This window comes from Hoplias malabaricus, chromosome 2, assembly GCF_029633855.1.
Source record: "Hoplias malabaricus isolate fHopMal1 chromosome 2, fHopMal1.hap1, whole genome shotgun sequence".
Classification (NCBI taxonomy): domain Eukaryota; kingdom Metazoa; phylum Chordata; class Actinopteri; order Characiformes; family Erythrinidae; genus Hoplias; species Hoplias malabaricus.
The window spans coordinates 36,065,282-36,079,983 of NC_089801.1; the positions used below are offsets into that span (position 1 = coordinate 36,065,282).

Below are 14,702 nucleotides of genomic sequence, written 5' to 3' on the forward strand. Positions count from 1 at the left end.
CAACAATCCTGATATATGAATCCTTAAATTAATTGGATTTGGCTTTAAGTGGGATTAACATACACTGCTATAGAGAGATTCAAAAGGAACGCTTACAGTTGTGACATATAAGCCCCAATATGATGCACATGAAATTGGTGGAGACCTATGAATCTAACATAAAATAAATTAGATTGGATTAAAAAAACTCTCTCCCTTTTTGCACTCATTATAAAGGTGAACTTGCATGAAATTAAATCCTTCAGCTTCACCAACACTTGGTGGATGAGACTGGTTATACCTTTCCCATCTCATCATGTAGCTGGGAACCTGCTGTCTCCATGAGTACTGTGATAGGGATAAAGGCAATTGTAAATTTGACATCAAACGTAAATTGCTCATTTTGGTTTTGTTATTTGACTAAATGACTTAGATGAAAATAGTTAGTTCAAAGATTTAAAAATGTCATTCTGAAACTTTGTGATTTTGTGATATAATTCATAGATCCTGAACTGGATAAGCGGTTACAGATAATGAATGAATTATTTAATATATTTGATATCAGCAATAAACAAATTATCAAAATAAAGGTAATATTTTTATTTTTTTAAATTTCATCAAAATGCTTTCTCCAAGTTTAACTCAAAAGCAAAAGCAAAAGGTTTTTAGGAGAGGCCTGAAAAAATAAGTGCTTCTCTTATTTCAGGAGGAATCACAGATGCAGAGGGGAGGAGTTCACTCTCAATGTTCAGGGCCTGTAAACACAAAAAGTACAACTGCTTATTCAGTCATGATCAGTTCATGTGTTAATACCTACCGATCAATGTGTACTAGGTGTTGCAAGTGTCTGGAAATATTGTTATTACTGTACAATTTGAGTGATGTAGACAAGCTTTGTTAATTTACCACTTTTATTGGGAATGGTGTGGTATAGGGCTGGGCATCGATTAACTGGTTTATGGTCTAGTCATTGGCTGTGTCAGAAATGGCTCCCTATTTATGTTTTAGGGCACTATAACTCTTAAGTGTCTGATTTGTGAAGTCAAATTTGAGGATGATTTTGAGGGCACTATAATCTCCCAAAATGTACCTGTAATTTATAGTAAAGATTTTAGTTTACTACAGCAGAATGTGGACCAAATGCTTCAAGAGGTTCTATGTTACTTAACACAGAACCTCTTGAATTTCTATGGACAGTTCAAATGTCTGAATTAAATTTTTGTTTTAATGCTAATAGTGCTTTACTATATAGTAATATATTAATGAAAAATCAATTTTGTTCCATTTGGAGCCATTTTGTTCACAGCCATTGAGTCCCAGCAGAATACTAGATGCCTGTGTAGTCGGAGTGTGTATAATGTAAATGTTTAGTATATTTTTGTACAATTTCTTTGGTGTTTGTCACATTGCACAAATAAAGCACTCTTTTTTGCACATTACTTCGGAGCCTCTGGTTTGATATGTGCTGATCCACCCTCACAGACCTTGATTGCTAAACTATATGCAAGTTCGAAATCCTCCATGCTACCACCAATTACCACCTAAAGTCCTAAAATATTATTACTAATTTCTCATTTGCATTCCGAGTTTAACTTTGTGCATGTTTTATGTTTGTGATTGGTGCTGTTTTTTACATGTCCCAGCAACAACTGAAAGTCTGTCTGTAAATTAAATATGTTCATCAATCTTTAAATCAAGTCTGCTTTAGTAAAATGTGTCAGATTTGACTGATTGATAAATTGATGTCTATGACAGATTTGTTTTATGCATGATGTGCATGTTTGGGCATGTTTTATTTGCTCGTCAACTAAGAACCTGTGAAGGAAATTTTTTATATGCATGCTTTTTATCCAGTTTGAGTGCTCATTGAATCACTGTTATTAAATAGTAATCAATAATAATTTGTAGTAATCACTGACAATTAACAGAAGTCTTTGTTTTATATGAAGATGAGCTGTTTTATGAAATGTATGTTGCATTATTCTGTTGTCTCAAAGTGGTTTACTAACTGAGTCTTTTGTAGAAAAAGGAATGTGACAGGAGGATATGGGAGTGAAGCTTGAAAGAGTTACACTTCTGCGTACAGGAGATCAAGGATGTTTTTAATTCTAAGGAGCACGGGACGAAGCTGATTCTTAGAACTCAGTTTCTGCACAAAACTGTTAACTCTTTCTTCCCTTAGAGGTGACTCAGTTACAAAATAACTCCTGTTATGATGATGAAGTGCTTATGTGTGTGTAAGGTATAAAAAGAGTTTTTCCTTTTGTTAGAGCATAGCAGAGGGTTAGTGCATGCTTTTAGCTGCTCTCAATAAAGGTCACTCAAAGACTACTTTCAGTCTGTTATTATTAGTTGGTAATTTCCATGACACACCTTATAATTCTGCCTTGTGTTTTCTGGTTCTGTCTGTGTGTGAATTACTTATCTCTTTTGAAGTCAACATTAAACATCACCAGTGACTGCAAAAGAAATATATCCATATGGCACTATCTGGTAGATTTGCATCATAAACAATGTTTTTTAATGTATATTGTCCCTTTTAAGTAAATAATACAATCACATTGCAGTATTTTAATGGTATTCCCATTCTAAATGTTATTTACATATGTAGCCAGTCAATGTTAATGTTAGTAAATGTGTGTTCTGACAGAGACTTGCATAAAAAGAGCATGGTTTGAGGAAAGATTTACCTTTTTTTTTTAAGTTAAGCTTGTGATGACTCTGCAGATGGTGGAGGAGGACTTGAGGACTTGTGTTCATTTAAACAATCAATCAGACCTTATTCTTCTCCATTCTGTCAAACTAATTACACTATTTGGGCTTCTTATGTTCCCTGTAGAGGATATAAAAATGTCATTATTATATTTCAACCAAACCAAAAATAAATAAATAAATAAATAAAAAACTCACACAGAGATAAATATACAACACACAAAGTTGGTGTAAATGGAAACGTCTCACCATTCATCGTTATATTTAAAATGCACAGAGGAGGGGAAATGAATGTTGGTTGGCACAGCAAATTACTTACATAAAATACATAAAGTGGTGTTGGAGGTTTGATTGTTGGGTCATTCCTACAATTCGGTGCCTTTTGCGTCCCCATTACTAATCACTGTATTTATTATGTAAAAATGTAAACAATATAATTTCTATAAATTCTACTGAAATAAGTAACTCTTCAAATGTTAAACATAATGCTGTCTACTCCAAAAATATTATTTTTACAATTTACACTGTTTTTATTTATCAGACACTGTCCACCCTGTTATGTCTAAGTACTGTCTCTTTAAATAAAGAGCTGTTTGCATACTGTCACATTCCTGGAGTTCACAACATATTTTTGAAGGGAAAACAACATGTTAATGTCGTTTTTTTCTCATTTTATCCCATTAGTCAACCACAATATGTCCACACTGTCAGGAGAAATATGTAAAAAGCAGTAATTTATGATTTGAAAATCACCATATTAAACAGCATACAATTCTTTGTCTAATTTAACTTTTTGATAGGCTGGTATTGCTCACACACTGGATAATGGCTAACTTTATGTCAGAATGTCCATCCTGTTATGGGGTTATGTAATGAGAATAATTTAAACGCTATATTTAGTTGAAAATATAACAAAGAGAATGCTTAAATGTTGAAACTGAGATATTTTAATGTTTATTTTAAACTATACACTCATTATCAAACTTCATGCCAGCAACACATTACAAATCTACAAGTAGAAAAGAAGCCGTAAAAGACTGGGAAATATACTGCTACAAAAAAAAAAAAAAAAGAGAGAGAAGCAAAGTCTTTCAAAAATAAAGATAGGGCTTGTTTTACTACTTTGTTGTAGACTGTCCAATCCAACAATTCAAACATGATTTGTCTTTGATTTGAAGAGAAGAAAGAAACGAGATAAATAGCTGGAGTGTAGCCCTATCACACATGTTTATGTCTCGCGAATTATATTCTGTTAATGTTCTATGAATGACCGTTATATCAGAGACAGTTCGCTGATATTCAAACACAGAAACATTAGACAGATAAGAAAACTGCAGTTTCAGTACACTTCTGCAGTTTGGGATTCGTTAAGGTACATATTACAATGAAATATTTATGTATTAGTCAAGTGTAAAGTAACAGAAACCAACTAATAATTTGAACCTTTGTAAACCTTTACTCCACTGAATAGCTGTAAGCCAAGCCGTGGATAAACTTCTGAAAAGCTATCACTGGGACAATTCTTAGAAAAAGACAACAGGCACGCCGTGAGTATTACTGGTAATTTATGTATCAGAACTGGACACATACAGTAGATAAGGTAAAGACCGTTGCTAGGAACTGTGTTTCACAATTTGATCACATACGGCAAAACAAAATTTTAGAAAAAAAAAAAGTTTACCCAAGTACACTCAATTATATGTCCTGCATTCACAACTCAACTCAAATTAGTCCAAATAAATAGTGAAAGAACTCACTACACCGCCGAGCCCGAGATCATAGTCCAAAGCGGCCACAGTCGGTTCATTTTAATACTGACTCTGCCTCACGAAACATGCTCAACCTACAAAAAGTTACAACTTAAAAAAATATCAGTCTCCGTCACAGCCGCTCTGTCCACACGCAGACTGAGTCATATATTAGTTTTTTGTGTGTTCATTCAAAGTTTATTATTTTTACACACGTTGCAGGTGGATTGGCGACTCAAAAGTGACCGTAGGTGTGAGTGTGTGAATGAATGTGTGTGTGTCTGTGTTGCCCTGTGAAGGACTGGCGCCCCCTCCAGGATGTATCCCCGCCTTGCGCCCAATGATTCCAGGTAGGCTCTGGACCCCCCGTGACCCTAAATTGGATAAGTGGTTACAGATAATGAATGAATGTGCCTGACTCAGCATTTACTTGCCAAGATAATTAGCAGTGTTAGAGTTTAGTTTATGTACCAGGGAGAAAAACACCTAAAATAGGCTTACTTTAAGTTCCACATAATTATTCTAAAGGCACCATTACAAACATCTGATTCAGAGAATACAACAATTCACATTATAATAAATCTAAAGGCAATGCAAACATAGATTTACACATGGATGTGATTTTTTAACAGACCACATCAATGAATATGCACAAAATCACAGGCCTCAGAACAACAGTAAGGGAGATTCTTGACAGTGAGGAGTACTTCTATATTTATGTTTTTCTCGACTCAGTAATAATGACAAACTGTAATTTAAAAACTGTCCATTAGATACATCCCGGGAGAGAAACCACAATTTTAATAACTCAAGTAGTAAGTAGTATATCAAGTATATTGTATGCAAATGACCTTCTGAATCGCTAATATGTACATCAATCTATAAGCTTTCAAAAAATGTTTATGATACATTAAACTGTAGGTTAGTGCAGTGTAAATTAAACTGCATTCTGCAATTTCTTTACAGACAGCCAAGACATCAGACAGTCCATACACCCACAAACTGAATATGAGAGTAAGAATTTATCTGAATTATTTACATGAATGAATCTAATGCATCTTAAATCAGTTATAACATCTGAATAAATGTTTTTGTCAGCAAAATTGCATGCAAGTACTAAACACCTTGACAACTGTTTGGCTTCTTAAAGTTTTAAATTTAAGACAAAAAAATCCCACTTGCAATTTTACATACAACATTTTGTTAGGAATGATACTTTTTTTTTATTTAAGTTTCAAGTTAGTAAAAAATTATTGTGAGTAATAACCATTTCTTTCTACAACAGACCGAATGTTACACAATTTAATGAAACTGGAGACAATGATGGATGTTCAAAAGAAACACACACAACTATTGGAGCAGCTACTTCAAGGAAAAAATAAAGAGGAAATTGCAACAAATGTAATTTCGAAGCCTTTTGACAGTGTGGCGGAGTTACTGTCTTTTGAGGAGAATCTTCATGATGAGTGTCACGCCTTCGTCCTGTCAGTCTGTTGTCCCCGCCATGTGCTTTATTCGCACATGGCTATGTTTTGTTTATATCCTTGTCTCCGCCCTCGTCCCGCCTCCTCGTCCGTGTCATGTGTTAGCCCGTCCTCGTTATCTGTCCAGGTGTGTCTCGTTTGTGTCTGTATTTAAGCCCTCTTGTGTCACGTCCTGTTTGTCGTTCATTTCACATTCTCTTTTCTCCTTTGTCATGTCGGTCATGTTATCTGTCTGTCTCCGTAGTTTCTCTCGTCGTCGTTTCGTTTCCCTAGTTGTTGTTTCGTGTCGTAGTTTCTTTTCCTCTCTCGTGCCTTTGTTTACTCTTTAGTCTGTCAGTCCCGTTTGCCCTGTTTAGCTCCCCTTGTTTAGTTTAGCCTGCTTGGCTCCCTGTTTGTTTTCGTTTTGTTAAAGTCTCTTTGTTTTGTTGTTTTCCTTTATTAAATATACCGTGTTTTAGCAAATGCGTCCGCCTCAGTCAGTCCGCTCCGTGATTCCTGACAGAATGAACGACCACAAGGACGCAGCTAGCGCGGATTATTTCCTCAAAGGGTGTGCCGTTCGCCGGACTCCATTCCGCACAGGCCCCAAAGATCCTGTGGGGGAGGCTTTGAAAGCGGCCTCGGAATGGAGTCGCCGGCTCCAGCTCCTGGCTGGCGCTGTTCCGGATCCTATAGCGGAGGAGTCGACTCGGGAATCGAGTAGTTGCGCCAGCGGGAGTCGAAAGAGTCGGCGGAAGAACCGTGCTGGAGTTCCCCCCTCGCTGGAGGATTACCCCCTCAGGTCCGGGGAAATTTTTGGGGGGGCGTTAAGGGTAGGGGCTGTTAGCCTCACCACCGTAGCTCTGAGGTCTGAGGCTAACAGGGGCGCACCTCGAGGGGATCTAATGGGTGCGCCTGTGAAACCCCCTAAACCCTTTACAGCTCCAGCGCGAGCCCGGCGAGCAGCACAAACCCCTGTCCTCGAGAGCGCGGCACGCGCCTCTCCTGTCTTCATGGACGACGTCGCAGACTCATCTGCCCCCGTGGACGACGTCGCAGGTTCCCCTGCCCCCGTGGACGACGTCGCAGGTTCCCCTGCCCCCGTGGACGACGTCGCAGGTTCCCCTGCCCCCGTGGACGACGTCGCAGGTTCCCCTGCCCCCGTGGACGACGTCGCAGGTTCCCCTGCCCCCGTGGACGACGTCGCAGGTTCCCCTGCCCCCGTGGACGACGTCGCAGGTTCCCCTGCCCCCGTGGACGACGTCGCAGGTTCCCCTGCCCCCGTGGACGTTGTCGCAGGTTCCCCTGCCCCCGTGGACGTTGCTGCGGGGCCTCCTGTGTCGGTGATGGCGGCACCCGCCGCTCCTGTGTCGGTGATGGCGGCACCCGCCGCTCCTGTGTCGGTGATGGCGGCACCCGCCGCTCCTGTGTCGGTGATGGCGGCACCCGCCGCTCCTGTGTCGGTGATGGCGGCACCCGCCGCTCCAGTCCCGGTGATGGCGGCACCCGCCGCTCCAGTCCCCGTGATGGCGGCACCCGCCGCTCCTGTCCCCGTGACTGTGGCTACGGCCTCTCCTGTCCCCGTGACTGTGGCTACGGCCTCTCCTGTCCATGTCCGTAGGTCGGCCCGAAGGACTTCAGGGCCGATCCCCAGAACTGTGCCCAGGCTGGTTCCTCAGACTGCCCCACAGACATTAGCCAGTCCTGGGCACCCCCCTGTTATTTTGGTTCCCTTGTCTGTCCCTGTCCTGGTTCCCGTCTCTGTCCTTGTCCCTGTACCCGTGTCTGCCTTAGTGTCTGTCCCTGTCACTGTGTTCGTGTCTGTCCCCCTGAATGTCTTGGTCCCTGTTCCCCTACCAAGTCCAGTCCAGTCTCCTGTCCTGCCTCATGTCCAGTCCCCTGTCAGCCCTGTCCAGTCTCTGTTTCAAATCCCTGTCCAGTCTCAAGCCCCGTCTCCGTTTCAACCCTCTGTCTTGTCTCATGTCCAGTCCCCTGTTAGTCCTGTCCAGTCCCCGTTTCAACCCTCTGTCTTGTCTCACGTCCAGTTCCCGTATCCGTCCAATGTCCAGTCACCTGTCTTGTCTCCGGTCCAGTTTCCCTTTCAATCCCCTGTCCAGTCTCCAGTCCCGTCTCCGTTCCAGTCTAGTGTCATGTCACCTGTCCTGTCTTCTGTCCAGTCACGTACCCCTGTCCAGTCTAACGTTCCTATCCTGTCCAGTGTCTTGTCACCAGTCTCTGCTCCCGTCCAGTCCCAGCACCAAGTTCTGTCACCTGTCCCGTCTTCTGTCCAGTCCCTGTTTCCGTCCAATGTCAAAAACCCTGTCAAGTCCCATGTGTCCAGTCCTGTCCAGTCCGTTCTCGTCTCTTGCTGCCCCCCTTTGTCAGTCTCCTGTCATGTCCCATGTCCCGTCTCGTATATTCGGTCCTGTCGTGTCCCCAGCTCCTGTGTCTGTTCCCGTCCTGTCCTGAGTCCTGTCACCCGTTGGTTTGTTGTCCTGTCTTGTTTTCCATGCCCTCTCGTGTGCCAGCTCCTGGGGGGTTTAGGAGTACGCGCCCGGGAGTTGCGCGTTCTTGGGGGGGGCATCTGTCACGCCTTCGTCCTGTCAGTCTGTTGTCCCCGCCATGTGCTTTATTCGCACATGGCTATGTTTTGTTTATATCCTTGTCTCCGCCCTCGTCCCGCCTCCTCGTCCGTGTCATGTGTTAGCCCGTCCTCGTTATCTGTCCAGGTGTGTCTCGTTTGTGTCTGTATTTAAGCCCTCTTGTGTCACGTCCTGTTTGTCGTTCATTTCACATTCTCTTTTCTCCTTTGTCATGTCGGTCATGTTATCTGTCTGTCTCCGTAGTTTCTCTCGTCGTCGTTTCGTTTCCCTAGTCGTTGTTTCGTGTCGTAGTTTCTTTTCCTCTCTCGTGCCTTTGTTTACTCTTTAGTCTGTCAGTCCCATTTGCCCTGTTTAGCTCCCCTTGTTTAGTTTAGCCTGCTTGGCTCCCTGTTTGTTTTCGTTTTGTTAAAGTCTCTTTGTTTTGTTGTTTTCCTTTATTAAATATACCGTGTTTTAGCAAATGCGTCCGCCTCAGTCAGTCCGCTCCGTGATTCCTGACAATGAGTTACAGAAAAAACTAGTATGTACAGCATTGCCTTTTTATCAGTATTGTTCATTTAACATGTCACATTAACCTACTTTAAAAAATTCAGAATGGTGTTCCTTCTCCCGCTAGGTCACAATTTTGGAGATGTCTTTGGACAGTGATGATGTTATTCCTATAATCTGAGTTTTAAGGACACAGTACTAATGCTGCCTTCACATTCTAGTCAGAAGACCCCAATTCCCACTTGTGAAGATGGAATTCTAAGCACATCACTTTCTAGTGTTTTGTTTTCGAAGTCTCAGCTGTGCACAAGGCAAACATAGCATTTGCTGCATCAGCTAATATAATGTTAAAAAATTGCACCACGCAAGCAAAGTAATCAATTGGCTTCGAATAGAAAGATAAACAGCATTCATTCATATAGTCAATATACATTATTCATCCTAAGTTATAGTCACATGGATTACATATTAAATAATGTGCACAAACAAACATTAATATCAGCTGCAGTGTTAAAAATACAGAATTATATAATCTAATACTAATTTTGTTTCCTCATCTGCCATGTTAAAAAGTTGAGGGTCACTTCAACTCAGAAACCCGAGTGTAAAAATTATCGCACGAGAAATTACAACTTGAGGGGGGTGTTCGTGTGCAACTTTCAAGTCATAAAATGTATTTATCATTCTGCCAATAGCACACGAAGCTGCATCAATTGCAGTTCTAAAACCTGTGTTTTGAAATAAACAAATATTTTAATATTTGAATAAATTGAAAATGATTATTGATTCCTACAATATTTTTCTTTAGGTTGGATGCCTGTTTAAAGTAGGAGGGTCCAGTTTAGGAGAGCTGGTGAGAAAGATGATGAAAAAAGTGTCTTGTACAAATGTATGGGCAGAATGTAGCCTTAAAGGCAAGAAGGGGAAAAGGAACCTAATGGAACTTTCAATTCATTGAGTGCTCATCAGTAAGACCTTCCATTTCACTGTGTGGTACCTCATTTAGCAGCATCCTGAAAATCTGTATTTAAGAATTTTCACGCCCTCGTCCTGTCGTGTCTGTTTTCCCCGCCATGTGCTCTCTTTGTTGTTGTCCATGTCTCCGCCCATGTCCCGCCTTTCTTCCGCCCCTCTTTATCTGTCTCAGGTGCGTCTCATCTGTGTTGTGTATTTAAGTTCCCTTGTCTCACTTCCTTTTGTTGGTCATTCGTTCTGGTTTCATTTTCCCTTGTCATGCTGTTTTGCTTCCATTGTCATGTTGCTCAGTCCAGTCTGTCTGTCCCTCGCTTCAGTTTGTTCTCTGACTGTTTCCTTCATTGTGTCTCTCGTGTTCAGGTTTAGATCTCTGTTTAGCTCTCTGTGTCAAGGTTAGTTTGCTTAGTTTTCTCTGTCTGTTTAGTTATCTCAGTCCAGGTTTGTCTGTATCTGTATCTCAGTTTAGTTCACTCCATGTATTGTCCTTCTGTCCAAGTCTCTCTGTCTCAGTCTTTCTTTATCTGTTATGCTAGTCTCTTTCTGTTGTGTTATATTTTGTAAATAAATGTCAGTGTGTTTTAGCGTGTGCGTCCGCCTCCGTCAGTCCGCCCCCCGCTATCCTGACAATAATTCACATTACATAGAGTAATCTAGCCAAACTAAAACTTTACTAACAAATTTCAACAACAGTTAAAAGGGCAAGAATAAACCACTATAAAGTCTGAAAAGTTGCTTTGTGCAATTATTTGTAAAACATGCTGCTGTGATGACATTGAGTAGCCTCAACAAATCACCAGTATTGCTTTAAGAGGCAGAGTGCAGGAAAAGATTTGTGTACTTACCTGCTATGATCTAACTAACAGCCCCGGTGATCCTGATATTTTCTTCATGTTCAGAAGGGTTCAAGTTGATCCAGGGGAAGTGGGAACCTGTGGAAAGAGAAAAACCGAGTGATTTAGTTAAGACATGTCGGTACTTTAAAATAGGACTACACTTAGGACTACACTTGTTTACAACAAAAATTAATATCCATGTAATAAACAGGCAAACTGTTTAAATCTTTATAAATGTAGTCTTATTTTAAAGTGGTGGTGATATGTCTTGTAATATTTATGAATTGTACCATTTTGAATGTGTTTGTCCACAAATATGGGAATTACATTGTGGTGGTTTTCCATAAACATAGGAAAAAAATAGTTGTTTTTGTTGTTGGAGGAAGAAAAATAAGAAGATGAAGGAGAAGTAGAAGAAAGAGGAGGAGGGAAACAGAAGAAGGTGAAAGAGGAGAAGAGAGAGAATTGAGAGTGAACTCTCATGAGTCTGTAACTTGCAGTAAAAGATTAGTTGGTGTGCTGGGAATAGCATCTTATTCCCTCAGAAATAACAATTTTCTTTTGTTGAAAGAGATATGACAACATACTTCTTATACTTCTGTTGTTCCTTTTTACACTATTTATAAGAGTGTAGATATTTGTGTGTGTGTGTGTGTGTGTGTGTGAAAGCTAATATACCAAGAGCACTTTTGTACTGTATTTGCGTTATCATGTCCATACTTAAGCCTCCAGTACACTCAGCCAACAAAATCACCTAATCAGTGACACTAAGGTGGTGCCGTGGTGTATAAATGAGATTTATTGCAATATTAATTACTTTTTACAGATTTTACAATGAAAGGAATGCCAGGAGTGACAGAAAGCGACACTGAGCTGCACATAAGTGAAACATTAAAACATGCACCTGCACAAATGAGAAGAAAACAAAGTGTGAGTATATTATTAAGAATAATCATTACTGATAATACCATATTCAGCCAAACAAGGTTAAAATGTTCACAGCAGGAATCACTGCAGCATAGAAAGTACAACCTGTATTATGTGACCAAAGGAGCCTCACAAAGGAAATTCATATGTATTAGTTAAATGTTGCTGTTTCTGTATGCAGGCACAACTCGCTGAACATTCCAGGGCTCTGTTTGAGTAATTATAAAGTAACAACAGGGCCCACATATTTTGTTACAGTTTACAAAAACAAATTAAACTAGTCCTTATTGCAACACACCAGACACCTGATCAAATTCCTAATGATTATTTGATGAGCTGGATCAGGTGTTTTGAATTAGAAAATAAATGAAACTGCTAAGAGTAATATTACTTTTTTAAAGGAACAGTAAGTAAACCTTAGAGGGACCATACTTACCACCCCCTAAAAGTTACATTTTGCAATGCTGAACCCAAAGGAGCAATGACAGATGCTCTATACTCCCTATCATTGTAAAACATCAAAATGATTTTTTAAACAATCATTTTGAGGTAATTATGTAGTGTTCCTTTAAAAGATGTTCATTAGACGTCTGCATGAAAACACCCAAAACCCAATGGGCGAGATCATACACAATCAGATATGACATGTACTGTTAAATTAGAAACCAAAGAAGACCCAAACCTACTACTCCAAATTAAACTGTGACATGTTGTGTGATCAAAAACAAAACAAAAAACAAACAAAAACGTCCACGGTACAATGCAACAAGCTTAAACCAAGGGAGGATGCGGGTGTCCAGTCTTTCCTTTCTTGGGAAGAAAAGAGGGTGGCCCCCACAATATATCATTAGTATAACATTTTAAATAATGTAAGAAGAACCTGTGCTATTTATAGACACAAAACTAATTATTTTTATGCCTTTACATCACCCCGTCATATGCATAGATTCATAGAAAATATTTTGCTAACGTGAATGTGTCTGAAAATGGTTACTGTGTATTTGTGATACAGCCAACAGCACAGCATTTACAAAGACCATTTTAACAGTCATATGAATAAATTAATTACAATAATTAAGAAATCATCCATACAATAAGGCAATTATATAATAAAACAAATCACAAATATATAATAATATAATATGTATAATCATTATAAATGTATTTATTTTTAAATCTGAGCTAAAACGATTTCATTTCGTAAACCTATTATTATAATAATCACTCAGTTCCACCAGTTTGACCCAGTTAAAGTGGTTCATTATAACACAGAGCGATTGGTTCGTGAGGTAGGTCTCCTCATGTAATGGAGCCTTGTGGAGGCGAGGAGGTTTGCATAAATTAATAACACTGAAAAAGCAGAATGTTTTGCTGCCTGGAGATTTAACTACTTTCTTCACGGTTCTCCTGGCAGAAAGGCTTTGGGAGAGGTGACAGAATGAACCTAGCCCCTGTTACCTGCATCCAAGTAGCTGTGAACCTCTTTGTCACAACGAGCTTCAGCAGAGGGAATGTTTCTCACCATACACCTGTTTAAGACAAGAATTCATAAAATGCAACCAATACGCAAATATACTATTAGAAACTGGTAGAACATATGACGCCTTTTCATTTTATCAGAATATAACGTGATTAAAGCAAACACAACGGTGCCTACAGCGGGGCTGGGGTTTAAAAACTGACAGGAGGCCGAGAGGTGGGGGTTATGCGGAGTGGGAACTAATTACATGTGAAAAATAAGAAGTAAATGTGTCCTTCCTACCTTTCCCTCCCTCTGCACTCTCCCTGACGAACAGAATCCGCACATTCAACCCTTTACGATTCAACATATTGAACGAATTATGAATTTTCGAATAAAAGTGAAATGCCAGACTAAAAACAGCACTTTCAACAAAAGTTAACAGTTTTTGTGTGACGTCTAAACCCAGCCGAGTGGTTACAACACTGGCGTGATCGGTGACTCCAGGAGGTAGATCTAACAGACTCGGCTTTAGCAGAGGGCAGCAGTGTTTGGGACGACATCTAGGGGGACTCCTTTAGGGGCGCCGGCAGTAACAGTTAGCTGTTTATCGGGAGCCAGAGCGCCGGATATTAGTGGCAACCTTAGACTGTTAGCTAATAGGAGATATTCGAGGGTAGTCATTCATGTAGGGGCCAATGATATTCGTCTGCGGCAGTCTGAGGTAACTAAGGGTAATATTACAGAGGTGATTAAACTGGCCCAGACTATGTCCGATGCCGTAATCTGCTCTGGTCCCATACCAATGCGGCGTGGCGACGAAGCTTACAGCAGACTTTGGGCGTTAAACTGCTGGATGTCCAAGTGGTGTTCCGAAAATCAAGTGGGCTTTATAGACAATTGGTTACGTTTTGAGGGCAAGCCTGGTCTTATAGGTAGGGATGGTATCCACCCCACGCGGGAGGGTGCTGCCTTACTTTCTTGCAGTATAGCACATAGTCTTTTAGTTAGTCGGCAGAGTAGTGTAGATAGCTGCTGACAATCCAGAGCCGGGACCAGGCCGCAGACAGACAGGCTAAACCGACCGTCTGCGAACTGTCTTGAGACGTCACCCAGGTTCAACTGTATTGAGACTGTGTCTTTCCCCCGAACTAAATGTAAAAGTAGAAAAACAAAATCAGCCTGTTTCAGCAACCTAATCAATATTAAATCATACACAACACCTAGCAGCAACACCTCAGAACTAAAATTTGGGTTACTCAACATAAGATCACTAAACTCAAAAGCACTCATCGTAAATGATATTATAAGTGATCATAAATTCAATGTTTTCTGTCTCACGGAAACGTGGGTTAAACCAAATGAATATTTAGCACTAAATGAAGCCACCCCCCTAGGCTATAATTATGCACATAGCCCAAGAATATCAGGCAAAGGAGGTGGAGTATGTGTAATTTACCAAAATACCCTAGAAATTAGTCTTAAACAATGTGACACCTTCTCTTCTTTTGAGG

The 14,702-nt window shown here is 40.4% G+C and overlaps 1 long non-coding RNA gene across 1 annotated transcript; it reads right to left on the reverse strand.

The window, feature by feature from the left end:
• Nucleotides 1-617: 617 nt before the first annotated feature.
• On the reverse strand, nt 618-4,572 carry LOC136675186 (uncharacterized). Its single transcript, XR_010796144.1, has 3 exons — nt 4,449-4,572; nt 2,670-2,812; nt 618-734 (listed from the first exon to the last, which is right to left on the reverse strand). It is a non-coding gene; the product is annotated as an uncharacterized lncRNA (long non-coding RNA).
• Nucleotides 4,573-14,702: the final 10,130 nt, after the last annotated feature.